Source organism: Pygocentrus nattereri, chromosome 19 (assembly GCF_015220715.1).
Source record: "Pygocentrus nattereri isolate fPygNat1 chromosome 19, fPygNat1.pri, whole genome shotgun sequence".
NCBI lineage: Eukaryota > Metazoa > Chordata > Actinopteri > Characiformes > Serrasalmidae > Pygocentrus > Pygocentrus nattereri.
In genome coordinates, this window is record NC_051229.1 from 24838516 (window position 1) to 24864818 (window position 26303).

Below are 26303 nucleotides of genomic sequence, written 5' to 3' on the forward strand. Positions count from 1 at the left end.
ATTTAGTTGCTGTTTTTATAGACTGCTTATATGTGTAGTTTATATTTAATATCTATGTCCCTGGTTGTAATTATGTAAGTTTAATGTTAGTATCATGCCAAGACTTAGCTGTAGCTTATGATAAAGTGGTAGGCCAAAAATACTCCTGTGCACATAGTTTCCAATGTGCAATGCTGAGTATGGCTAGAGAATTTCCTTCTTGTTTATTAGAGCTGTCTGAATGGTTGCTTCATGAATTGACGTCACTTCTAGAGAACCAAAACGCCATTTTTTATGTAGGTTTACATGAACTCTTCTGCTTCGTCATCACAAGGAGAGGGTTTGAGTAGCTCTCGCATGATCCCTTGCGTGTGTAACACCGCAGTGTTAAGCATACAGTGACTTCATTAAATCACGCCTTAAACTCCGGGAGACCGGACAGGGACGTGGCTCTCTTTTCAAGTCGTGGGCGTTCCAGAAGTTTGCATTTCCGGTTAAAATCACGGCAAAAAAGTACGTGCCTCGCGGAGAGAAGAGTCGGCGAAGCCCTGCTGCGAAAGTGCTAAGGAAGAGAGCACGCTATTCCGTTGTACGCGCTGAAAAAGCAGGAGTCAAACGAGGGTCTTACGCTGCACCGTTTAGTAGGAAGTAACAGCGGTGAAAAGTGAATGTGAGGCTCACAGGCCTACGATTTCTCGCCGTTTTTGCAGCAGTTGAGACCTTTGGAGTCTTTCGACGCACTTTTGACTTGACTATTTCCGTATAGTGGACTAACGCTTCCTACTTTGCATGTTGATCGAACTGCCAGAAGGTGAGTGCCTGGCTCTTTTTAGCACGCATATAAAAACATGCTACCAAACAAGTCTAACAGACTTACGCATTACAGACTTACACGTTACAGAATGTGTTAACTGTGAATATTTTTGTCTTCCAAGAAGCATGTCTTCTCGCATGTCTATAGCCTGCTCCTTACGAGTGTTGATCGAATGTTTTTCACTGTGAAATTGCTTAGTTTAGTCTGAGAACAGTGTTCTCTACTTTAGTTGTAGTTAGTCGCTACAAAATTAAAGACTCCTTTGTCTGTTTCATAGCCGTTTTCATAAATGTTTCATGGAATAAATAGGTTATGTCGTATGCACGTCTACATCGAAAAATATTTTTTCCAAGAGTGTCAGTTATTCTCTGTTTGAAATTATTTTGGCATAACAAGTAGGCTTAATGGGTTTTGGCTAATGTAGTGGCTGTGGGTTTAACTAATTAACGTTACAGACTTGCACCTGACACTTCACTGAGACCGGCCTGTATGCTGTGGAGTTTTTGTTTGACTCGCCAAACAAGAGGCATAGAGTTTCAGAACAGTGCTGGATGATAGTGTAGTTAGTTTTTTTTGACACCCAGTGCACACGAAGCATGGCGGCTCGATGTTTCTCGCTCTGGTTTGTAGCTAAACCTGAGCCTGTACAGACATGACGTGAACGAACCATGGAAACTACGGTCCGGAAGAGAGCATGCCAGCACACGAGCATAGACAGTGGTCGAATGCGGTGGAGGGGGGGTGAGGGTGTCAATGGGAACTGTGCAGGAAACAAAAATCCTTATATAGTTAGACTGCCCTTTTGTTTAAAACGAAGCGCGTTGTACTTCTAATTCTTGCCATTTGTAAGAAATCACGTGATGACATGAAATGGGAGTTACTGGCTACTGGCACCCTCTTTTAATTTGAGACTCAAGTATACATTTATATCAAAGGAGAGGAATAAGAGAGTAAAGTTGTCCTTTACATGTGGCCTTATCTATCTTGTTGCAGTGTGTTTGAGGCATCTGATTGGAGTAACCCAAATTGTTCCAATGTCAGGGTGATTCAGACTGTACAACAAGCAGTGCACCGCTGTTTCTCCAACTCTGATGTGCAAAAATATAACATGGGCAACATATACACATGCATATCAGACAGCATAGATAGACATAAAACATTGCACATTGTATAGAAAAAATGTAGCACATTGTTCTCAGTGATATTATTGCACAGTGTATCAGGAAATGTAAACTTGACACTGGTGATTAGTGATAAAGTGCTCAAGTAATGAGAACATTGTAAATATTGCACAGAAAAAAAATGGTTGCATTTTTATACAGAAGACAGAGTTCTGACAGTGTTCGGATTGTCTGTGTGTCCGTGTATGTTCAGGGGTTCAACAGTCCTAAAAGGCCAGTGTGGTGTCTGTTGTTAGAGGGAGTTGAGTAGATTAGCCCATATTTTATCAACTGGATAAAAACATTATACAACTTGCCTTCTGCCTCTGTCGCAACAAATAGACATGTATGCAGTCTACCATGAACTATAATTGGTGGAAAGTCAGCAGTTAAAATGAATATCCTCCCTAAAATCAATTGTTTTATACTGTTACCCCACCATCAGCTTGGTTCTCCTCTCTTGACAATGCAGTCAGTAAGTTCTATTGAAAGCACCAAAATCCTTGGATCAAGTTAACTACCCTCCAGAAACCTAAACATATTGGAACCCCAAATTTCTACTACCCCTTTCTAATACACCAGTTGCTTTGGACAAGTAGCTCCAACCAACCTTGGCAAGACGTTCAGGAAAGTTTAATTCAAGAACTAGACAATAATAGTATTCCATTCACAGACAAAGCTATAAAAATATTTTTGCAGAGTGAATGCTTGGTAGAATTAAAACAAAATTCTTAACTACAGCCACTCTCCCTCCGGTCAAACTCATTTGTGGAACAATTCCATGTTTTTAATAAATAACAAACCTTTTATGTTCTCAGCCTGGAAACAGAGAGGAATAACCAGCACAGTTGTTCTCTGATGGCTTGCTCATGACCTTTGATGACTTCAAAGAAAAATACAATATACCAGATAAATTGTCACTTTTAGTATAAAAAGATGTTCTAAATAAAACAATTAATGGTGGAAATTTCTTAACCTGCCATTTCAGCATTACCAACCTGAAGGCACATCTCGAAAATATGCATCCGATTCAGTTCCTCCTCAAATTCACGTGTTTCATGAAGGGGAACATCAATTTGAGGGACAACTGAATCTGTCACAACTCTCGTTTGCCCTTTTAAGGACATAATGTGCAAAATAGTTTTCCAAATGGTTCAAACCTACATGTTTGTCAATTTTGACTGATTTCGACAGCTCTAGTACAGAGAAAGCTAAGCAGTATGTGCCACATGAACAGTACCTTGTATGTGAGTGAGATGTCAGCAGTGCAGTAATCATGTCAGTTGTGTGAAGTTAGTAATGCAACTAACTTGATCTCTTATCCACAAAGTTGCATTTAAAATTTCATTTTGAATTTAAATTGTGCAAACCATTCAAACATGGTGCTAAAAGTTTGTGTAAATAGTTTAAATAACAAGAAGCAGCAGTATTGCATAATTGAATCAAGTTGTTGGCTATGGATTTCTTTTTTTTTGGGAGAGTAAAATATTTGTTTCATAGTTTGAGCAAGATGTTATTTAGATGGCTAGGTCAAGCAAAGTGCATGCAGACAAATGTATTATTAACAGCTTAGCTGTTTAAGAGATGGGGAAAATGGTATCTGTAGATCTGAAGGTTGTGGTATTGGGCATGAAAAAGTAGCATCAAGTCACCCCTAATTCTGTACATTCTTGGGAATTTTGAACTAAACGTCAAATGTGCATGCCATCATGATGTCATTTCAGAATGTATTTAAAGGAGAAAGTGAATTTTCCATGCACAACATGCTTGTACTAGGGGTGGGCAAAATGAAAATAATGTATCCATTTCTAGCATAATGTGATATCATCAGTACTTTACTACATAATGTGACCTGTTTTAATTGTATTAGTGATGTACAGTTTGCACAATCTTGTATGCAAAGTATCATGATGATATTTTTGCCATATTGCCCACTCCTAGCTTGTAGTAACTTCAACAGTTGTCACAAAAGCAATCAGAATTGCAATGATAAAGCAAATATAGCGAGATCTATATTTGTAAAAAGTCCAGAACCAGCCGGTTCAGAGACAGTTTCTTCCCCCGGGCCATCAGGCTGCTGAGCAGCCAGTAGTGCTGGTGTCTATAGGCCTGTCACTGAACCTCTTGAGTCATCATCTCCATGGACAATCGCCACCTCATCCACATCTGATCAGGCTCACTTTGATTGTCTGCACCTTCAATCTAGCAAATCTGTATTTACACATACAAATATATCTATACATCTTCATATCCTGTATAATCTGGAAGATTCTATATCCATATTCTGTCCTTGAGTACTTGCATCTCATTTATTATATATATATATATATATATATATATATATATATATATATATATATATATATATATATACACACTTTTGCTGTACAAAATTTTCATAACAGCTGCAGTTATAAGTATCAATTGTAATAAACTAAAGTTCTTAAATTAACAAACTGTATAAATTCATGAAACAATCCCAAACCAGTTGCATGTCTGAATTTAAAGACATAACAAAATGTTAGCCTAGAAACTGGGAAAGAATCCCTGTGTTCTTACACCTTGCTTCTGCCAGCCATCTCTGATGAGAAAAAATAAGATATGTCATGAATGATGAATGATTCATGAGTCATGAAACCAAGAAAGTGTCACCAAGTATTGTGAAAATGCCCACAAATTGCATTCATTGAGTTGAAATTTATCTTGTGCCCTAATTACAAATCTCTGAATTCATGGCATGCATGAGCTACTCATGGTCCCAAAGTGAAACTGTCCACAAGGCCTCACCTGCAATCTCCCCTGAAAGTATTGGAACAACAAGGCTGAATTTATTTATTTATTTTGTGTGTGTTTTGTTTTGTTATATCTCATGATCTATTACACTCTCATGTGCGCAGCATTGGTATTACTGGATCCGCCCTTTCCGGGTTTTCCTTGGTGACAGACGTCAGTATGTAGCTATTCAGAATAATAAGTCTTCTATAGTGTCTGTGACTAAGGGTGTTCCACATGGCTCAGTTTTAGGTCTATTGCTCTTCACTATTTACATGTTCCCAATTGGGCAAATAATATGCCTTCATGGTTTAAGTTTTCGTTGTTATGCATACGACACTCAGATCTATATTAGCATTAGCCCTGTTCAGACTACACCACCACCTGCTGTATCTGACTGTATCCATGACATAGTCATGGATGAGTTTGAACTTTTTAAAACTGAATGCCAGCAAAACTGGGTTGCTTTTAATTGGCTCACAGTCACTGATACCTAGCTCATGTGTTATTGGCATCAATAACCTCGGAGTTATCATTGACCCTACGCTCTCTTTTGACATCTACATCAATTCTTTTGTTAAGACAGCATTTTTCCATCTTCGCAATATTTCTTGTCTGATTATTTCTCAGTCAAGCTAATGTAGAAACAATTGTGCATGCGTTAGTGACATCATGACTGGACTACTGCAGTGTTCTCTTTTCTGGCCTCCTTGTCAAAATGCTCACTAAGTTATAGTTTGTTCAAAATGCTGCTGCTAGGATTGTCACCTTTTTCAAAAAAGAATGACCACATCACCCCTGTCCTTCAGAGTCTTCACTGGTTGCCCATTACATTGTGTATTCAGTACAAAGTTCTCCTTATAACATATAAAGTTCTGCACAGCCTGGCTCCTCAGTACTTGACAGAGCTTGTTCATCTACAGTGGATATAAAAAGTCTACACACCCCTGTTCAAATGCCAGGTTTTTGTGATATAAAAAAATGATAGCAAGACAAATCATTTCACAACTTTTTCCTCCTTTTAATGTGACCTATAACCTGTACAACGCAATAGAAAAACAAACAGAAAACTTTACATTGGAAAAATATAAAATAAAAAACTTAAAATAACCTAGTTGCATAAATATGCACACCCTTAAACTAATACTTTGTTGCAGCACCGTTGGCTTTTATTACAGCACTCAGTCTTTTTGGGTAGGAGCCTATCAGTGTGGCAAATCTTGATGTGGCAATATTTGCCCACTCTTCTTTGCAAAACCGCTCCAAATCTGACAGATTGCGAGGGCATCTCCTGTGCACAGCCCTCTTCAGATCACCCCACAGATGTTCGATGGGATTCGAGTCTGGACTCTGGCTGGGCCATTCCAAAGTCTTAATCTTATTCCGGTGAAGCCATTCTTTTGTTGATTTAGATGTATGCTTTGGGTCATTGTCATGCTGAAAGATGAAGTTCATCTTCAGCTTTCTAAAAGAAGGCCGAAGGTTTTGTGCCAACACTGACTGGTATTTGGAACTGTCCCAGTTCCAGCTGAAGAAAAACAGCCACCACCATGCTTCACTGTAGGTATGGTGTTCTTTTGGTGATGAGCAGTGTTGTTTTTGTGCCAAATATACCTTTTGGAATTATGTCCAAAAAGTTCAACCTTGGTTTCATCAGACCATAACACATTTTCCCACGTGCGTTTGGGAGATTCCATATGTCTTCTTGCAAAATTAAGCCAGGCTTGGATGTTTTTCTTTGAAAGATAAGGCTTCCGTCTTGCCACACTACCCCATAGCCCAGACATATGAAGAAGACGGGAGATTGTCACATGTACTGCACAGCCAGTACTTGCCAGAAATTCTTGCAGCTCCTTCAGTGTTGCTGTTGGCCTCTTGGCAGCCTCCCTGACCAGTTTTCTTCTTGTCTTATCAATTTTGGACAGACGTCCTGTTCTTGGTAATGTCACTGTTGTGCCATGTTTTCTCCACTTGATGATGACTGTCTTCACTGTGTTCCATGGTATATTTAATGACTGGGAAATTCTTTTGTAGCCTTCATCTGACTGATATCTTTGAATAATGAGATCCCTCTGATGCTCTGGCAGCCCTTTGCGGACCATGGCTTGTGCTGGAAGATGTGGTTACAAAAATGTCAGGACAAGCCTACTAGAACAGCTGAACTTTATTTGGGGTTGATCAGAGGCACTTTAATTGGTGACAGGTGTGTGCTGACTCCAATTTAACATGAGTTTGAATGTAATTGGTTAAAGATGAACACAGCCACACCCCCAGTTATAAAAGGGTGTGCACACTTATGCAACCACATTATCTCAGTTGTTTATTTTTACTTCACCTCCCTGAAAGATTTCTGTTTGTTTTTCAATTGCATTGTACAGGTTATAGGTCACATTTAAAGGTGGAAAAAGTTGTGAAATGATTTGTCTTTTACATCACAGAAACCTGGCATTTGAACAGGGGTGTGTAGACTTTTTATATCCACTGTATATGTCCCATCCCGTACTTTGAGATCGCAAAATGTAGGCCTCCTTCATGTTCCTAGATTTAAATTGACTTCTATGGATGGTCGATCATTTAATGTAGTAGCTCCCAAGTTGTGGAATACTCTGCCACAGTCTATTCGGGATGCAACCTCTGTCTTCATTCAAATCTCTGTTAAAGACATACTTGTTTTCATTGTTATTGTTGTTCCATTTATACTTGAATGTTTACCTGCATTGCCTTTTGTTTAATGTGTTTGTGTTCTTTGGTTATAAAGCATCCTTGAGCATGGGAAAGGCACTATATAAATTGATGATGATGATGATGATGATGATGATGATGATGATGATGATTTTATGCCATACACTGAAGACATTTTGGTTTAAGATCAAAGGATGCGGAGACAATAGATCATAAGTTTAGCTTTGATTTTCTGATATATACATCTAGATGTGTCAAACAATTTAGGACATGGTACCTTTTGGTGGCAGACCACCGAATGTTCAGCTGAGCAAAATTACAGTAACAGGTAAATCATTAAGGTAAATGACCCTTAAAATTTGGGTGCATATCCCTTGCTTGCAATAAGCCGGTGACCCACTGACATCACCAGACTGTTGCATTGTTGTTTCTTTTCGGCTGATAAAATGCATCTTGCAGTGATGTTGTTTTTCTGGGCTGACTTGTTTGATATGTGATTGTTAGTACACCAGTGGTTTCTTAATTTTCAGGACATTCTGTACAGTGGCACTGTTTTTGTATTTTACGTAATTTCTTTTGGTCCAATAATCATGAAATTTACATAATATATAGGATTATGGGTATTTTCAAATTATGTCAAAAACTGAAAATGAACAAGAAACGCCTTTTCATTTCTAGTGCTCACTTGAAATATGGGTTTAAACAAAGTGTCATGTTCCAAGTTGTTTAACATATCAAGTTTTAAATGTCAGGTAAATCTGAAATTCTGATCCATTATCTTTCATCTTTTAATGTCAAACCCAAATGTTTTCTGTGCATAGCAAAAAAAAAATCCAAAAGAATCGCCTTTGCCATTCAAATACTTATGGAGAATTAGTTTTTGCAATATAAAAAATGTTTCTCACTTATTCAGTTAATCTGATGTTTGTCCTCATGGAGGATTTTCTTGGATGCAAACAGTTTTCAGAAGGAGGCTCTGCTGTAAATGCTAACTTGGTAACTGGACTATTTTGCTCTGACTGAGCCAAAGAAGTGATGACTGTAGCCTGTAGCAGTTTTTGAGGCTATAGTTTTGTATTGTTTTAATAAATATCCAGTTAAGTGTATGTTTATCACTGTTGGTAAGCTTTTATTTGCCACCACTGTTCTTCTTTGCTGAAGCAATTTGTCTGTGTATTGAGTCTTCATTTTTAAGAACGCTACCTTGGATGCACAGACATATACAAAATTAAATGATTGAGACATGTTTCTCCTATTCTGCTTTCGTATGAGGAAACACTTGCATTTAGGGATTGTATATTATTGAAGCAGTAATGTGTTCTTCTCAAGCTGCTTCCAGGTATTTGGATTTAAAGTTATTCTGTAGTGAATCTTAAACAGAAAACAGTACTGAAGTAAAAATGCTAAAGGTACCATTTTCTTTGCCAAAGAAAAAAATCATTCGCTTTGGTGATGGCCTAGCCAGACAGGAATGGGACTACTCCAAAGAGTTTTCCATTGTGGGGAAGTGTGGTTTGCTGAAGTTATTCCTTAACTTCAGCTGCATTGTTGCTGGTGCTCTTTCTTGTCTAGAAAAGTCATTCAGAGAACTGTATCCAACTCCTGTGTTGAAAGCATATGGGAAGCGAGTTAAAATGGCAGCGGAGCAGTTACACATTTCACAGCAGCAGTTGAATTGAACTGGAGAAAGGCCTGCAGAAAGTGTATTAATGAGAACAGTCTTCCTTTTTCATATGACTTGAGCACAGGCTTTTTGGAGAAATTTTCAAGTGAGTTTTAATTAACATTAAATTGGTGTTACAGCAAAAAAGCAATATGGAGCACATTTTAGCTGCCATGCAGCAGGCTTGCAGTGATGAGGATATTGCAGAGTTTGCTGAAACTTCCATGCTGGTTTGCAAAGCTGATGAAGCAATTATTTCACAAAACTAAAGAGGTAACAGCAAAGCCAGCGAAGTATCAACAGAGTTGATTGTTACCAGTGAAGACCTTCTTAATGCACTGGAAAACCTGAGCAAAAAAGTTTGACAAGCAAACGTAATGAACCAGAATCTTTAAACATCAAAGGATTGGGTACACCACACAATTTTTGAAGTCTTAACAGATTCTAAAAAGACGGGTGACCTGAAATATTGGGGATCACACACTAAACGACTTGGAATCGCACACTACCCAACTTTTTAAGCCGTTACTGAACCGAACGGAACTTGCCCTTTCTCTGATATGAAAAATCAGCAGGGAAACATTTTTAAGTGAGGGTTGTGTACCTGTGCCTTATTGAATTCATTAAAAAAGCTTTGGTCCACACACAAGTGACTTAGTGACTTTTTGCTAACTTTCTTTGTTTACTTGCTGTATTTTCTCTTTAGCGCTCCCAGTTTTCGTTGGCTATCGTAGGAGTCTGTTCAAATTGTCACTGATCAATATGCACTACTAGATGACGCTTGAGTTTGGTAGAAAATCACTTGTTTCATGTACTCCAACAAGTCTAAAACACGATTGAGAGGCCAAACATCTAAGTCTGTGCCCTTGGCACTCCATTCTCTCTCCAACTGTCGATTCTGACTGATCCAAAAATCTGCAGGCTAGAGCCAACTAGCACAAACTCAGCCAGACTGAGAATCGGGGCTAAAAGTCATGTACTGTGACCCCGGCTTAAAAGCGAATGTGCTTGCCATTGAGAATATTTACAGTAATCTTGAATTTAAAGCTGCCGGTATGAAAAGTCATCTAATCTCTAGCCAGGTAGAAAGCTTCTAGAAAGAAAATGCTGCCTTTAAAGAAGGCACATCTGGAACACCGTGATTACAAAGTAAGATGTAAGGTTATGATTGCATGGTGTCCCAGAAGTTGATGGAGAAAACACAAGGGATGTTGCCCTTTAGTTACTCTCTTAAATAGTCACTCTATCCACAGAGAAAATTGAAGATGCGTTGAATACTGTCCATTGTTTGGTCAGCACCTTTTGCAGTTAACCCAAAATTCAGTTTTTAAAACGGACTACATGTACACTGCTCAAAAAAAATAAAGGGAACACTCTAACACATCCTAGATCTGAATGAATGAAATATTCTCGTTGAATAATTTGTTCTGTACGAAGTTGAATGTGCTGACAACAAAATCGCACAAAAATCATCAATGGAAATCAAATTTATTAACCAATGGAGGCCTGGATTTGGAGTCACACACAAAATTACAGTGGAAAAACAGACTACAGGCTGATCCAACTTTGTAATGTCCTTAAAACAAGTCAAAATGAGGCTCACTATTGTGTGTGTCCTCCACGTGCCTGTATGACTTCCCTACAATGCCTGGGCATGCTCCTGATGAGGTGGCAGATGGTCTCTTGAGGGATCTCCTCCCAGACCTGGACTAAAGCATTCGCCAACTCCTGGACAGTCTGTGGTGCAACGTGGCGTTGGTAGATAGAGCGAGACATGATGTCCCAGATGTGCTCAGTCGGATTCAGGTCTGTGGAACGGGCGGGCCAGTCCATAGCTTCAATGCTTTCATCTTGCAGGAACTGCTGACACACTCCAGCCACATGAGGTCTAGCATTGTCCTGCATTAGGAGGAACCCAGGGCCAACCGCACCAGCATATGGTCTCACAAGGGGTCTGAGGATCTCATCTCAGTACCTAATGGCAGTCAGGCTACCCCTGGCGAGCACAGGGAGGGCTGTGCGGTCCGCCAAAGAAATGCCACCCCACACCATTACTGACCCACTGCCAAACCGGTCATGCTGAAGGATGTTGCAGGCAGCAGATCGCTCTCCACGGAGTCTCCAAACTCTATCACGTCTGTCACATGCTCAGGGTGAACCTGCTTTCATCTGTGAAGAGCACAGGGCGCCAGTGGCGAATTTGCCAATCCTGGTGTTCTCTGGCAAATGCCAGGCGTCCTGCATGGTGTTGGGCTGTGAGCACAACCCCAATCTGTGGACGTTGGGCCCTCATACTCCTCATGGAGTCAGTTTCTAACCGTTTGTGCAGACATATGCACATTTGTGGCCTGCTGGAGGTCATTTTGCAGGGCTTTGGCAGTGCTCCTCCTGTTCCACCTTGCACAAAGGCGGAGGTACCCGTCCTGCTGCTGGGTTGTTGCCCTCCTACAGCCTCCTCCACGTCTCCTGGTGTACTGGCCTGTCTCCTGGTAGCGCCTTCACCCTCTGGACACTACGCTGACAGACACAGCAAACCTTGCCACAGCTCGCATTGATGTGCCATCCTGGATGAGCTGCACTACCTGAGCCACTTGTGTGGGTTGTAGAGTCCGTCTCATGCTACCACGAGTGTGAAAGCACCACCAACATTCAAAAGTGACTAAAACATCAACCAAAAAGCATAGGTACTGAGAAGTGGTCTGTGGTCCCCACCTGCAGAACCACTCCTTTATTGAGTGTGTCTTGTTAATCACCAATAATTTCCACCTGTTGTCTATTCCATTTGCACAACAGCATGTGAAATTGATTTGTCAACCAGTGTTGCTTCCTAAGTGGACAGTTTGATTTCACAGAAGTTTGATTTACTTGGAGTTATATTGTGTTGTTTGTGTTCCTTTTATTTTTTTGAGCAGTGTGTATTAGTACATGATTTACACATTTCTGATAAGAAGATGGATAATTTCATCCTTAAAGTTATAAATGGTAAGATTTTTGGTGATTCAGTAAAACAAGCAAAGGGTTATAAGGTTAATGCTGTGCTGTTAACAAAGACATTTTCTTAAATTGTTATAACATAAAATAGTAAGTGAAATGAACACATTTTAATATATTGATAGCCACATATCCAGTGGATGTCTTTTATGCAGAAGAGCTTTCATTTTGATCTAGATCTTTGTACTTTTTGTGCTGCATGAGTAGAATCGCTAGAGAATCACATTTCTTGTACATTTAAAATAAAATTCAGAATGATTTTCATAATGAGTTAGCTAAAGTATTATTCAAGAATTTTGATATATACATCTATGAAATTGAGTGAGTGAGTGGGATGTCAGGCTCCTGAGCTGAGAGCAATTAAAAAGTATAGCATGAGAATGTGCTGACAAAATACACTATTTCCAAACGTATTTGCTCATCTGCCTTCACACTCACATGAACTTGAATGACGTCCCATTCTTGATCCTTAGGGTTTAATATGATGTCGGCCCACCCTTTGCCGCTATATCGGCTTCAGATCTTCTGGGAAGGCTTTCCACAAAGCTTAGAAATGTGCTAATGGGAATTTTGGTAGCACTTTACAGATTGGTTATAAGAGGGTAATGCTATGGTAGCATTGTGGTAATGAGTTGTATTTATCCATAAATTAAATGTCAGTTTCATAGTTGTTATCAAATAATAAAATGGTAATTGTAGCGGTAACAAGTCAGGAATAAAATGGTAAAATCGTGGTAACAAGTTGTACTTACCAAAAAGTTACTTGTGTACTTTCCAGTTCATAAAGAATAATAAGCTGGTGTTTGTAGTGATGAAGTGTAATAAGTTAGTAAAATAAAGGTAACAATTTGTATTTACCTAAAAATGACATGCACATTTGTTAGTCATTGTAGCAGTGGTCAGTAATAAAATACTAGTTGAACTTGCCTAGCTCTTAGTCAGTAATAAGTCAGTAACTGTAGTGATGACTAGTTGATAAAGTGGAAAAATAAAGGTGACAAACTTTAATTGCCCATCAATCAAGGGCAATAATATTAGGGTTATTAGCCTAAAAACAAAGCAGTATTTTCCTGAAAGTGCTGTAAAATACTAATTCACTTGTTTCTGCTTTGTTTCTTAGCTGTTATGTCTTTAAGTGGTCAGGGGCAGAATGGTGTCATGCACTGGAATTACAGTGAAACTAAATGGTATCAGAGCTGTAAAATGCAAACTCACTTCTTTCCATCTTTTTTCCCCACTTACTACATCTCATCATGTAATACCATCAGCTTGGCAAGACAGTTTGGGTAACTGCACCTTTTAACAGAGTACTGTTACTCTGTTATAAAACAAAGATCTGACTAGGCCTGTCACGATAACAAAATTTTCAGAACGATATATTGTCCCAGAAATTATTGCGATAAACGATAATATTGTCATTTTAAAGTGCCATTATAGAATTTTTTTCTTGCTTCCGGGCTCCCCAAAGGAGCTTTAAGACAATGTGCCACAATAATAATATAGTAGCATAATAGTACAATTACACCACTTTAACGTGAAATGAACTTTTTTATTATTAAGAACAGACATTTGGCTTCCAATATGAAAATATTTTAATATCCCAAATAAATAAAACAAATAAAATACAACCACACTTGGGCTCTGTGGATTCTGAGAAAATTGCACAAAATATTAAACAGACCTTTATAACAAAATAAACTCTTTAACAAAAAGTGCAAAAGAATGGCATTGCAACATTAAGTAACAACATAAATATTAAAGTAACATTTACATTAATTCAACTTTTTTAAACTCTGAACATAACACAAAGGTACTTGGAGTCTCTCTTATCTGACCATATATGTATATGCTATAAATCACAGTGATACGAATCACAAATTCACAAAAAGTTTATAAATGTTTGCTTTTCAACCGTATTTAACGGCAGCATCTCTTTGGCTATATCTGTGAGTGTGCGCCATTTTGCGCTATCGCGTTTGTATTTACACTGCCGAGCAAAGGCATCCGTAATAGCCACCTGACGGGAAGACCCCTCTCCAGCTCGGGAAGACCCCTCTCCAGCTGAAGTTTTTGTTTTCAGCTCGGAAAACTGGGCTGGATGGTTGTGCTTTAAATGTGACCTCAGGTTAGTTGTATTTCCAGCTTTCGTTGACACCGTTTTGAAACAAAGTCGACATACCGGCTCGTTCACATTGATGGGTTCTCCACGCTCATTTGGCTTAAAGCCAAAATACTCCCACACCGGAGCTGTGGAATGTGGCTTTGAAACAAAGTCCATCTGGACTGGACGACTCTAAACGTTCTTGCTGGAGCTGTTTAGTTTTAAGAAAGTCCTATTAGCCTCGAATACGTTCGCGAGCTAACACATCTCCACCTGTGTGTGTGGAGGCACTGTTTTTGACGCATGCGCTCTCCGTGTACTGCACTCATTTCCTAACCGGTACATGTCACTCTCTGATCACAGAAACCCAATGGCCAATTATCGACATCGGCAAAAATGATCGCGGTTAAAAAAATTATCGTACGATAAGTCGATAATGTAATTATCGCGACAGGCCTAGATCTGACAAATATCATAGGAGCCAAAGTTGCTCACTAGTGGGCTAAATGGTTAAATTTAGCCCTGCTCAATCATTTATGACCTAGCATTAGCCAGTAATCCAGCGCTAATCATCCAACAATCTTAGCAATTTATCCAAGCTAGCTAAGATTCACTTCAATACTGGCACCTAGCATGAATGGTACTTTCAGGGAAACGTAGAAAAAATGACTTCTTTTGAACATGATGGCAAGTTATTTGAGCCGTGTATGCTAACCACAGTGTGGCAATTCAAATAAAAACAAAACAGTCCGGGCTTTTTTTCCTTAGCTTGTCACTTCTACAAATTCTCTGGCAACATTGCTTAAATGTTGTTTATTGTTAAATGAAGTTACATACATAGCTAGCTATGTATGTAACTATCAATGGAAAACAACTAACCTTAACGAGCACTTAAACTATAGCTTTTAAGTTATTCAGACTAAATGATGAAACTGAAGTCAGCTTCTTATTTGCCAGAATGTAACTGTTGCACCGTTTAAGGTGGAATGGGAACATTTCAAACAAGAAGCTGGCAAATAGGAAGCCAACTTCAGCCATGTGCCTTAAGGAAGCAATGATAAATATATCTGCCTTTAGTTACAATGATAACTCAATATGCCTTTAGTTACATTGAAAATTATTAAGCAACATAACATAGCCAAACAAAGTCCTAGTTTTTCTTTCCCGTGTGTGTGTGTGTGTGTGTGTGTGTGTGTGTGTGTGTAATGGCACTATATTTGATAGTGCTAAGTGCTCTGAGGTGTTGTTCACATGTCAAAGTTCTAGGATAGTTATGAGTATGAACGCAATGTTTATATACTCCTGCATGTAGTCTGGTTAATCATTCAATGAATTCAACTATAATATGTTTGTGTTTGTAAAACTGTAGTATGCATTTTAAAGGTACAATTATTTTTAAAATGCATTGTTATCTTGGTGTGGACTCAAATACACAACACGTTAGGGGAAATGTTTTGGTGTTATGTATTTCTGATAAATCAGTTGATTTATATTGAATTTTTAAATCCTCAAATATCAAAATCAGTATCTTTTTTAAAAATCCCATGTGATCAGGCTCAACTTCAGATTGTAAACAAGCTACAGTGTCTCACAGCATATCAACGCACTGCAATCTAACAAAGTAATGGCATTACAACACATGCACTACACATAAAAGAGAAGCTAGATAACTTTATTTAGCTACCAAACCATGTTAGACACTTGTTCAGCTCACATTTATTTACTTGTTCCCTCTGGTTATATAACTTCCAATGCACAGTATGTAATAATGTAATTTAGACATGTAAGTCGCAGATATATTTACCATTTGCTTCCTTAAGGCATTTGCCAGCTTTTTATTTTTCACCTTACATGGTTCAGCAGTTACAACCCCAATTCCAATGAAGTTGGGACATTGTGTAAAACATAAATGAAAACAGAATACGCTGACTTGCAAATAGTGTGTGTGTGTGTGTGTGTGTGTGTGTGTGTGTGTGTGTATGTATGTATGTATGTATGTATGTATGTGTATATATATATATATATATATATATATATATATATATATATATATATATATATATATATATATATATATATATAATTGAATATATTACAAAGACAAAATATTCAATGTTCCAACGGATAAACTTTGTTTTTTGCAAATGAATCATTTTGAATTTGATGCCTACAACATGTTCCAAAGAAGTTGGGATGGGGGCAACAAAAGACTGGGAAAGTTGAGGAATGCTCAAACACCTGTTTGGAATATTCCACAGGTGAACAGGTTAATTCAAAACAGTTGAGTGTCATGATAGGATATAAAGGGAGCATCCCTGAAAGGCTCAGTCGTTCACAAGCAAGGATGGGGTGAGGTTCATCACTTTGTGAACAACAGTTTAAGAACAATGTTTCTCAACGTGCATTTGCAAGGAATTTAGGGATTTAATCATCTACAGTCCATAATATCATCAAAGTATTCAGAGAATTTGTTGAAATCTCTGCAAGTAAGCGGCAAGACAGAAAACCAACATTTAATGCCCGTGACCTTCGATTCCCTCAAGCGGCACTGCATTAAAAACTGCATCATTCTGTAAGGCATATTCATGGGCTCAGGAACACTTCAGAAAACCATTGTCAGTGAACACAGTTCGTCGCTCCATCTACAAGTGCAAGTTAAATCTCTGCGATGCAAAGCGAAAGCCATATATCACCAACACCCAGAAACGCCGCTGGCTTCTCTGGGCCCGAGCTCATCTGAGATGGACTGACGCAAAGTGTAAAAGTTTCCTGTGGTCTGACGAGTCCACATTTCAAATTGTTTTTGGAAATCATGGATGTCATGTCCTCTGGGCCAAGGAGGAAAAGGACTGTCCGAATTGTAATCAGCGCAAAGTTCAAAATCCAGCATCTCTGATGTTTTGGGGGTGTGTTAGTGCCCATGGCATGGGTAACTTGCACATCTGTGAAGGCACCATTAATGCTGAAAGGTACATACAGGTTTTGGAGCAGCATATGCTGCCATCCAAGCAACATCTTTTTCATGTAAGTCCCTGCTTATTTCAGCAAGACAATGCCAAGCCACATTTTGCACGTGTTACAACAGCATGGCTTTGTAGTAAAAGAGTGCGGGTACTAGACTGGCCTGCCTGCAGTCAAGACCTGTCTCCCATTGAAACATGTGGCACATTATGAAGCGCAAAATACGACAACGGAGACCCCAGACTGTTGAGCAACTGAAGTTGTACATCAAGCAAGAATGGGAAAGAATTCCAACTTCAAAGCTTCAACAATTAGTGTCCTCAGTTCCCAAACGCTTATTGAGTGTTGTTAAAAGGAAAGGTGATGTAACACAGTGGTAAACATGCCCCTGTCCCAACTTCTTTGGAACGTGTTGCAGGCATCAAATTCAAAATGAGTGAATATTTGCCAAAAACAATATATAAACAAAAAGTTTATCCATTTAAACATTAAATATCTTGTCTTTGTAGTGTGTTCAGTTGAATGTAGGTTGAAAAGGATTTGCAAATAATCATTCTGTTTTTATTTGTTTTACACAATGTCCCAACTTCATTGGATTTGGGGTTGTACATATTGGTGATATTGACTTAGTCATTTAAGCAGGTTAAGTTAAACACTACAGTTTAACTGCTATTAACATTAGTTGTTGTTTGTTGATAACCATTCCCTTAGCAGGCTTTGTGGGTTGCTAGTACGGTCAGTCACTTTCTCTTAAAACATGCACCCACACTAAAAAGGCCCTCCCAACGTCCTGCCCACAGCATGCCACAGGAGTGCCTGGTTAACAAAGAAAATTCATTTGCAAACAGAATTGAAATACATTTAAACTTGGCAGAGCTAGAGAGCAGCAAAGAAGAAATGCACTTGCAAATGAGTGATTGTTTGTTTGTCAGTCATACCATTAAGACAATGGAAAAGAAATGTCAAGAAGACTTTGCTTTTCCATAGTATCTTTTTCTAGCTGTTGTACGCAGAAATGCAAATGCACATACTCATTTTTTAACTTAAATGTGAATTATGTCTTAACGCAATTATTAATATACAAGTTAAGTGTGGAATATTTTGCTATACCTAATAATATGTAGTGTGAAAACAAATGCAAGCATGACTTGTGCGCCAAGGACAGACGCTTTGAATGTGGAGGTTATTGTGGTTGCAATGCGCACCTATATTGGTATCCAATTTGTTATTCTTCTTCTCTTTTGTTAGGGGTCCAAGCACAATTGTATTGCTAGGATTTTTAGGGGTCTAAGCACATTAGTAATTTGTTAGGATTTTTCTTATTAGGTTTCCAAGTACGAAGTGCTGGAGTCCTATTGTTATGATTTTTCTTATTGTTCCTATTTTTCTGCCATAAAATGACTCGTAACAAAGCTTTGCACGTTTAGGGCCGGCGATTCTGTACCATATATCATAGACAAAATTCATTCTTTGCCTGATTAGGGATCTCATGGTGCACAAAACAGCTATTTTTCCCATATTAAAAATTTTAAAGATTTAAAAATTTTTAATTTGTATTAAGCAAAACGCACAAATTTTGAGCATGAACTAGTCCCTGATTTTTGCTCAATCTGCACAAATCAGTTTTCAGTGGAATCCAAAGAAACCGAACTTTAATAATTATCAATAATAATTATTGTAGTTACAGCTGTACATGCATGATTTTGTAATTTAAGCTCCACCCATATTTTCAGGTGGGGCCTGGAAGATGTGCAGTAATGAAATTCCAATTTTTTGGATAATTATTAAAGTTTGGCTTCTTGCTTTGACAGATTGTAACGAAACTTCATAATGCATAATGCTATGGCGGTCATGGAATGTCAAAAATGGTCAAAAATGTGTTGCGCAACAAAGGGTTGTCCGATTGACATGAAAATTGGCATGGTGATACCATGTGCTGTCCTGGGTGAGGATCTCTGAGACGGATGTCATATTTGAAAAAACCATGGTTGCCATCGTCCAGTCAGATTTCAGCAGGGATTTGACAGCCTTAAAATAGGCCACTCACCATGAAACTTTATGGGTGTATCTCCATGTTGACTCTCTACTACACGTTGAAGTATGACAGATATGGGCCATTGCGGGGCACTGCTCATGTTTTGAGATCCTAGAATGAGTAAAAGTCTTATACCATACAGATTATAAACATGCAGTTAGTATCAAATAATACTCTAAAAGTCAACCTGACAGCTTTGCAAATGCAAGTCCTTTACAAATTATTACCTTTTTTCTACAAATGTATGCTGTTTGAATTTTACTTATTTTGATCTAGTCCTGCAGCTTACACCTGATCATCTCAAATCTGGTCATAAACCTAAGATTGGAGTCTGCAAGTAAGTTATCAAAAATAAGTAAGTTATTATCAAAAAAAGTATTTCACAAAGAAAGCATGTATGAAACATGACAATGAATCCATCTGGGCAGAGTTATGATCCTGTTATCTGTAGTTCACACAAACATTGTCTGATTGAAACCAAAATTGGTACAGACATACAAATAATACTCTGAGGAAGTCAATTATGGTCTAAACTGACTTCCAGGGGGCATTACAAAATGTAGTAATATATAAAATCAGCATATCTATTTGCTCGGTTTATGTTAACAAAATGCAGATGGTGGCAAAATGATAGTTTTTAGACTAAACCACTTTGCCCTTTGATGTGTTTGACCAAATTGTAGCAATAATTGAACACCGTGATTTACATGTATTTTCATGTCAGTAGTACTATAAAAATGAGGCATTTTTCGATGGACACTAAAAAACTATTTTTTATTTCTGTCGGGGTTTAGCGGTATAACTCGTCCTGCAGTTTTCAAAATATTTACACGGTCACAACTCCAGATTGTCCATTCTGATTTTGTGATGTGTGCTTGTATAGGTTTTTTTTTTTTTTTTTTTTTTTTTTTTTTTTTTGTTGCACGGATTCTGAATAACAATGGAGTTTTGTGAGATTTTTTTTTTTCCCGTAGGAATGAATGTCATGCAGTTTGCCAGTCTACTGTGTTTTCACCATTTCACATACACTATCTCAGGGCGTACATTCAATGTTGATCTAACCGGCACTAATCTAAAAATATTTTAGGAGCGATAAAACTCAAACATTAAAGGTGTAATGACTCACTCATTCACAGTTCAGTTTGGTCCTCGCTTTCTGGGTCATGGTTCTGTTTGTAGCATGATTCAGCATGGAAAAATGTAATCAACTCAATCTTACATAACATGTTTAATGCAAGAAAAGTCTTTTACTTTTGAAAGTTCCATGAGCAAGCTAGTGGTGGCAGTGGCAAGAAAAAACTCCCTTAGAGTAAGAGGAAGAAACCTGAGAGGAACCAAAAGAGGAACCCATCATTCTCTGGTCGACAACAGCTAGCAAATAATAGCAAATGAGTAGTATGGACAGAGAATAAGATTTTATCATTAGTATAAAATATTAAAATAGAAATGTGGGGGGGGGGAAGGTTAAGTATAGGTATAGTTTCCAGTAATTCACCAAAGACTAGACATAGGTCATCAGGTCACCATCGTCTTACTATACAATGCTCATATGAAATATTAAATGATTCTGCAGTAGCATTTTTAAGCATTTTCCCATAATTGTCAGTGTACTTTTCATCATCTAACCAAACAGTACGCCAATTGTTCTAGATAAAAATGGTAGAACTAAGGTATAAGAGGAACACAGGTGAAGGTGGAAGAGGAATGGTAGAAGTCTAGAGTCATTATTGGCCATTTGCTGTACATTTAATATTACATACATAAAGTACAGGGTGTCATTTTCAACAAGTCATTTTCAAATAAGTGATGTCAGACACCAAGAACCAAGATTCTTTATGGAAAATATCTAGACCAGGCAGAGTCAAGGCTACATTGTTGAATTGGCAACTGCAAGCCTTCTCCTGCTACTGAAAAGGATGGCTGAGTCAGTCGTCTTGGTTTGCAGATTGACCTTTGAACAATAGAGGAATAGTGCACAGGAATGCATTTGGGAGAAAGGGTTGTACACTAACTTGTTAGCTGGTGCTACAAACAGATAATGGTTAAGGAAAAGATCCTGGTGAAAATGAAAAATTAAACACATAAGAGAACTCAGGCTTAGCAGGAAGATAACATGATGTGTAGGTTTATGGTAGGACTACCATGCTTTTTGACCATGTAAGTCCAACGTCTTACATTGGATACTATTTGTGATAAAAAATATCCACAGCAAGGCTAGGGAATACAAAAACCACAACACAATGTGTCACCAATAAACATAATACATTTTAAAAATTTCTAATATATTAAACTCTGAATTGTTTTTTATTAACTACTTTTTTTAGAAATGACCACTTCATAATGTTTAGCTATGTCTTAACTCTTCATTAAAATACAGTTGATAAACATGGATTTTGGCTGCCAAAGACTACAGTAGAATCACTAATTCATAGGTACATAATATGATAAACTCTGACCTGTTGGTTTTATGAACTACTTAATTGAATCCTTTTATAAAGTGGTGAAATTGACTTCTGACACAAACAAAGGGCCTTTTTCTTAATTTGTTCTGTATGTGTGGTGACTCTTTCTGCTCAGTGTGTAGTACTCGCGCAATGATACATGCGGCTTATTTAACTGTGTCTACACAAAAGGTGGCTGGCTCAACTGCAGTCTGAAATCAGGCAGTGCTGATTTCGGATGGCACCCCCACTTCTGGTATCCCTGATAATGTTTGCTTGATAATCTTTTTTTTTTTTGGTGTGTGTATTTGTAAACCATGCTGTGTGTAATTGCTAATAGTCTGCCACTTACAGAAGACATTGTTTATTTGCTGTATTTTCACAATAAAGTAACTTGATAGGGATGGGGCAGTCGTGGGCTGGAGGTTAGGGATCTGGCCCTCTGACCGGAAGGTTGCCGGTTCGATCCCCAGGGCTGACAGTCCATGACTGAGGTGTCCTTGAGCAAGACACCTAACCCCCAACTGCTCCCCGGGCGCCGTGGATAGGGCTGCCCACCGCTCCAGGGAAGTGTGCTCACTGCCCTCTAGTGTGTGTGTTCACTAGTGTTCACGGATGGGTTAAATGCGGAGGTGGAATTTGCAAAAACATGCGCATTTTTGAGCGCGAACTAGTCCTAGGTTTTTTATCATACTGACATATTTGGTATCCACACGTTCACAAGAGTCTGAAGTTTAATAATTATTTTAAAAAATTGACATTTCCACATTACGAGTTGCCAGCAGCCAATCAAATGTAAGGTACCTAAATTCCACCGCGAATTCTGAACAAATCCAGCTCTAGCTCATAAATGCTTTGGCCGATTGCCACCACACACAGCACCCTTGTTACCCATGGGCCTCAGAGCTACTCTACCAATTTTGATGTCCCTGAGTTACTAGGGGGCGCTATAGCATCAAAAAAACTGTTTACTTTTTAGTATTCTTAATACAATAATGATCATTATGGTGGTGCGATTAGTGCCATCTACTGGACAGGTACTGGAACAATACACTCACACACCCAGACACTCACCCACACATCCACACACATACCCCCCCCACACACACACAACTATATGTCACCATGTGACTCCTTTCTATGAACTTAATCAGTTTGACTTTGCAATTCATTCAGCTGTTAGGGCCTTTACTTCATTGTAGCTTCTGGACAGGCACTGGAACAACACACACACACACACACACACACACACACACACTCGCACACACCCTACAGAACTACATCTCACCATGTGACTCCTTTCTATGAATTGAATCAGTTCGACCTTGCAAGTTATTTAGCTGTTTTGGGCCTTTACTACCTTGTAGGCCTCTTAACTGGAAACTACCATGAATAAATACACTTTGTGTATCTTTATTGATGTTGATTACAATTATTTTAGGCCTTTACTAGTATTTAGACATGCACACTCAGACACACACACACACACACACACACACACACACAGGCCTACCTCTATGCTTCATATATACAATTCTCTAGCCATTTCACATACTACACTAATCTCAGCATGTGATTTTTTTTTTTTTTTACTTCTATGATCTGAATCGTTTTTCCATTACAATGTTTTGTGACCTTTTGGCCCTTTGTGCCTCATAAGCCGGTTAAATGGACACTGACACTTAAGAGCATGCGTCATGTATTAAAATCAAAGGTTAATTCATAATTATTCACTATATGGCCCCTGGGCCTTTAGGGGTTCCATGGATGCCTTAGCGTGCTTGAACCCGCAATCACCGCTTGCGGCTATATTTAGGGTTCAAGCACTTAAGTGCTGATTCTTCTTCTTCTTCTTCTTCTTCTTCTTCTTCTTCTTCTTCTTCTTCTTCTTCTTCTTCTTCTTCTTCTTCTTCTTCTTCTTCTTCTTCTTCTTCTTCTTCTTCTTCTTCTTCTTCTTCTTCTTCTTCTTCTTCTTCTTCTTCTTCTTCTTCTTCTTCTTCTTCTTCTTCTTCTTCTTCTTCTTCTTCTTCTTCTTCTTCTTCTTCTTCTACAAAAATGGTTGTGGAGCAGAGACTGTAAGTGGTAGAGACACCAAACTTGGTGGGTAGGTGTAGTTTGTGTGCATCTCGCCAGCGACAAAAAATGACCCCGATTGGCCAAAGGATGGCGCTATAGAGCAGCAAAACACGTTTTGCTTCATAACTCCTACACCATGAAGTCTAGAGTGAAAATTCTTTTTTTTGTCTGATTCCTTGCATCAAGCCAAACAACTTTGCCATTTTTTTGCCAAAAAATTTCAAACTTGACAGGCCATGTTCCGAGATCATTCTGAGCTAGCCATTTAATTTTTATGTGCATATGTAATTAGGGGGCGGAGCAATAAAAACAGGGCATTTTCTCAGCATCTGTACATCCCATCAAGTTGAAACTTTGCAAGCAGCATCCTATGGCGACAATACAAGTCGTAATTTAAGCATAATCATATACATCAAAATTTGCGGCCGCCATCGGCCAATAAGCATTCAGCAAGCCTTTTGACAGGCTTACCATTGACTGATGATCATGAAACTTGACAGTTATCTATATCTCACCTTTCTCTAATAATCTACCAAGTTTCAAAATATTTGGCCACTGGGTGGCGCTATTCAAGAAATACTCATTTTATTACATGTTATTACAATATAATTACAAATTTCACCTATACTCACATTAAGCGCATCATGGCAAACAATTTCTCCTATACATGTTTATTAAAAAAGTGCATAGTTTTATAGTAGTCGAAACCTGTTTGAAAATGCTCTTTTTCAATCTAGTCTCTGGATTTTGATCCAAACTTTTCAAATTTGGTCTAGAATGATTCTGGGGCCTCTCTAGGTAAAGAATTATCAAAAAAATTTTGACTTTTTGACTCAGGGTCATGTGGTTTCTAACTTGATTTACTGTAACTCAAAGACCACTGGCCAAATCACCTCGAAACTTTAAGCATCATTCCACACTGAGACTCTAAGGGTGCATGCGACTTTTTGTCCCGATTGGCCTTTAGGAGGCACTTCAGCACTCAAAAACACTTCAAAAACAATTAAATTGCCATTACAATGTTATTACAAGGTTGATCAACAAACAATTGGTGCCATATGACTCAGTTCACTCAGCTGAACAACTTTCTGATTGCATGTCATGTCAAAAATTGTACGGCTTGTCTGGTATTTTGCCTTATTTGTTCAAAGATTTCACTAGACAAAGGCTTATTATACAAAGGTCAAAAGGTCATTCTGACCAAAACCTGGTGAATGTCTATGGTTTTAGTCCGTGATCAATACTGATATCATATTTAGGCCTTTTGACTGATTCTGACCCAGTTTCACTGAGCTGCTCTACACCTAAAGGGCCCATTATCACTGCATTAGGCCTCACTATGGCCTACATCAAGTCAATGGGTTAAATACTGAACCAGTCCACTGTGCAAGTGGTACTATGTGAGAAATGGTCAGGTAGTTCTGACATCTATGTTCTACAAACCAGTGTAGCTCAGTACATATGAATGGAAACTTATAATGTGGGTAAAGACCTCTGCTTGCTGTTTATAGCAAATGAAGGCCTTTTCATGATCTGAGCTCCTTTCAGTTCTATTCACTCTGCCTGCGAACAAACAGCTTGAGGCCTTTTTACGCCTGATGGACTAAACTGCTGGAGGGCTGGTACTGCTTGTGTGTGCTTGAACCCGCTCATCGCCGCTTGCGGCTATATTTATTATTATTATTATTATTATTATTATTATTATTATTATTATTATTATTATTATTATTATTATTATTTTTTTTTTTTTTTTTTTTTTTTTTCCTCCTACAAAAATTGTTGTGGAGCAGAGACTGTAAGTGGTAGAGACACCAAACTTGGTGGGTAGGTGTAGTTTGTGTGCATCTCTCCAGCGACAAAAAATGACCCCGATTGGCCAAAGGATGGCGCTATAGAGCAGCAAAACACGTTTTGCTTCATAACTCCTACACCATGAAGTCTAGAGTGAAAATTCTTTTTTTGTCTGATTCCTTGCATCAAGCCAAACAACTTTGCCATTTGGACCATTTAGCTCCGCCCACTTAGATTTTTTGCTAATTTGCATAATATGCAAAACCTACTTTTGCAAACTAGTTCAAGGGTTTTCAAGCAATCCTCATGTGTCTGATATCAAAACGTTCAGAAGAGTCTGCTCATCAATAGTTAACAATATGTTGACTTCAATGAACAAGATGGCTGCCGTATGCTAATTAACACTTCTGACATAGATCATAATTTATTTAAAACTCTATATGTGGAGAATGCTTCTGCCTTTTACATTGAAACTTGACATGCCCATTTGGGACCAGATTCTGTGTTTGCTTATCAATTTTGGTGTGCATATGTCATTAGGGGGCGGGGCCATTGCCCATTAACTGTGTCTGATATCAAAATGTTCAGAAGAGTCTGCTCATCAATAGTTATTAACAATATCTTGACTTCAATGAACAAGATGGCTGCCATATGCTAATTAACACTTCTGACATAGATCATAATTAATTTAAAATTCTATATGTGAAGAATGCTCCTGCCTTTTACATTGAAACTTGACATGCACATTTGGGACCAGATTCTGTGGTTGTGTCTCAATTTTGGTGTGCATATGTCATTAGGGGGCGGGGCCATTGCCCATTAACTGTTTCTCAGCAT

The 26303-nt window shown here is 38.4% G+C and overlaps 1 protein-coding gene across 1 annotated transcript in view; it reads left to right on the plus strand.

The window, feature by feature from the left end:
* The first annotated feature begins 312 nt into the window (after positions 1-312).
* pik3cb (phosphatidylinositol-4,5-bisphosphate 3-kinase, catalytic subunit beta) overlaps positions 313-26303 on the plus strand; it is a 134005-nt gene continuing 108014 nt past the window's right edge. The window contains exon 1 of the mRNA XM_037530845.1: positions 313-790. The gene's annotated coding sequence lies outside the window, so the exon portion shown is untranslated. The remainder of the gene's footprint in view (positions 791-26303) is intronic.